Source organism: Limulus polyphemus, unplaced genomic scaffold (genome assembly GCF_000517525.1).
Source record: "Limulus polyphemus unplaced genomic scaffold, Limulus_polyphemus-2.1.2 Scaffold2479, whole genome shotgun sequence".
NCBI classification, from domain to species: domain Eukaryota; kingdom Metazoa; phylum Arthropoda; class Merostomata; order Xiphosura; family Limulidae; genus Limulus; species Limulus polyphemus.
The window spans coordinates 15,710-18,327 of NW_013668089.1; the positions used below are offsets into that span (position 1 = coordinate 15,710).

The 2,618-nt window shown below is 35.0% G+C and overlaps 1 long non-coding RNA gene across 1 annotated transcript in view; it reads left to right on the forward strand.

Moving 5' to 3' along the window:
* Nucleotides 1–25: 25 nt before the first annotated feature.
* LOC111087692 overlaps nucleotides 26–2,618 on the forward strand; it is a 14,258-nt gene continuing 11,665 nt past the window's right edge. Inside the window, exon 1 of the long non-coding RNA XR_002612348.1 lies at nucleotides 26–374. This is a non-coding gene — a long non-coding RNA (uncharacterized LOC111087692). The remainder of the gene's footprint in view (nucleotides 375–2,618) is intronic.

Here is a 2,618-nt window from a genome sequence, read left to right on the forward strand (position 1 = left end):
TTTTCTGCGCCTTGATTGAGTCCAGTGTTGAGGGGTGCAACCAAATACTCTTGATATTTTCGTCTTCGGCGCCGTTTAAATACAAAAATACTATGTCACCTTCATCACTGGACAAAATTTTCGTCAATGGTCGAACAAATTTTTTTATTATTTCCGTGTGAACTAGGTGTGTTTGAAATATGTTGAAGATCTCTGAAGGCTTGGCCTGGTGGTTAAGGTGTTCGCACTGGGCGCTAACTCGAAGGAGGGCTCAGATTCCCTGATGGACTAACAAAGTGTACTAATGGCTGGTTGCCTGCAGCCTTTGCAGATGGGATGAACAGCTCCATAGTGCCTGTTGAACGTGTGCAAACAGTCGACTACTCGGAAATCACGTACGTTTAGCTTCTACTTGTTTACTAAGAATTCAGTGACTGGTAATAGTGATAACTAAAACTGTGCTGAAGGATAAACTGAATGTCCACACGATGTATATATATTTCAAACTTATACTTTGTAATGACTATAATATCTTATATAATGTATTATAAATATTTACAATAATAAGATTTTGGGGGGGGGGTTAAAGGGCGCTGAATTTATGTGTCACGCAGGGCGTCATTAGACATAGTTACGGCCTTGAATGCAGCTCTTCTTTATGACGCTTTATCCACACGTGTTACAATTCTAAATTAACTGACCCCTAACAAGTCATAAATAATAAAGCAAAATGTATGTAATGGAATGAGTAAATGTATCACTATCAATAAGTGAGAAAATGGAATAAATAGAGTAAAACTTTAAAAGTTAATCTTACGTTTTTAAAAACAATGAAAATCAGTTCGATTTTATGTTCTAATTAGGGTGAAGGCCAGTATGAAAAACAAACTGTGATATACTTTTTCTTCTTCTTAGAAGTAACGTGTTGATTTAAAACAGGCCATGTAAGCGATACCAGAGGATGAAATATTTAATCGTACGTGTAGAATTGAGGGCATTCGTTGTACAAAAATACTTCTGAGCCTGCTACAAACGTTACGAGTTGAGTATTAACACTAGGCAACCTACATCGCAACTTCACACACACACACACAAATATTTTTTTGCAGTGCACTTTATTTACAACTTTTATTGTGCAGTTATTGTCAATTTACGATACAACAACGTTTTATTTAACGAATTTTGACAGAAAATTCTCTCATACATTTTCAGGAAAAGCTTTCGTAAATATCTGAAAAAAAAACAACTTTTTTCACTTTGATTTTGCCTTCTGTACAGAGTATTTTCTATAAATGATTGAATAATGTATTTAAATCCACTGTAAATCCTACTTCTGACTGTCACTTAAACAAATATGGTGTTAGACGTATCCATTTAGTTTACGTCATATATTCTTAATTAATATCAGATTTTCTGTTCTAGTTACATTTTTGGACTAATTTTATTCTTGTTTTTTCACACGACTTAGTTTAATCGTAGGACTTGCGTTAGCTGTCCACAACCAGTTAATAGCACCTACTGCCAACTCTAATCGAATAATGGAACTTAGTTATAACTCTTACAATGCACTCACGGTCCCAAAATTTCTGTGGAATAATAAACGTGTAGCAGGAAGACCACCATAGCAACATAAATACACTGATCTCACTGTGATTTATTGAAAGTGTATCACATCATTGTTCACAGAAAATTGATAGATGAAATATGCTCCAAAAACGTGTGCACAAAGTATTTGGCATTTTCAACCTGAACAGCACTATGTGACAGGAGCTGGATGGCCAGGTTCATAGCTCCTCTTAATTTTGAACGGATGACAAATAGGAGTGCAGCCAATCAGCAGCACATGCCGCCTACCCTTAACTAACTATCAGGGTTAACTGTTAAACCTGTGATTCTCCCAATGGCTGATAGAGATGAACATGTTCAGTAACATGTAATGGTTTGATCCTTAGACTTTCTGAGCTGCACAGTCTACAAAGACAGATCCCTCCAAGAACTCAGTGTAAATAGAAAATACAATTTAAAGATTGTGGTACATAAGAGGATTCCATGGATAACAACTCCAAAGATGTACTTTGAATTGTTAAAAGTCTCACTAACGAGTGTGTTTTTCTCCCAAAGGCTTCGTTACACCATCATTGTACAAGAAGACAATAACAGAGGTCACTTTAGGGATTTGGTTGTTGGGAAAATTAAAAAAAACTGTTGTGTAACAACTGTGAATATAATCGATGAACTTCCCAATTTAAAAATGTAGTGTTTTATTGAAGCATGTTTGTAAATAATTTCTTGACAGAAGTTTCAAAAGAAATTACACCGTAACAATTGGAAACATTTTTAATAGTTGAAGGTTTTGTAATTACACACATTCCATCATCAGCAAATCTGTGATTATTTTCTAGATGATGGAATGTGTTTAAGTCTGAAACATTCAACCATTAAGGCTGTCTATACTTGTTGCCATGTCTCTACTCTTTATAATTAGACATTATTTTCCACCAAATAAAACAATGGCACTGTTCTGCACACATATATACACCTGGAAAAAAGTTAAGCACCCCCGTGTTTTTTTCAAGTGATTCAGATTCGACGTTCTTGTGACTAATTATAAATTACCATTCAATCTAAACGTGTTTATC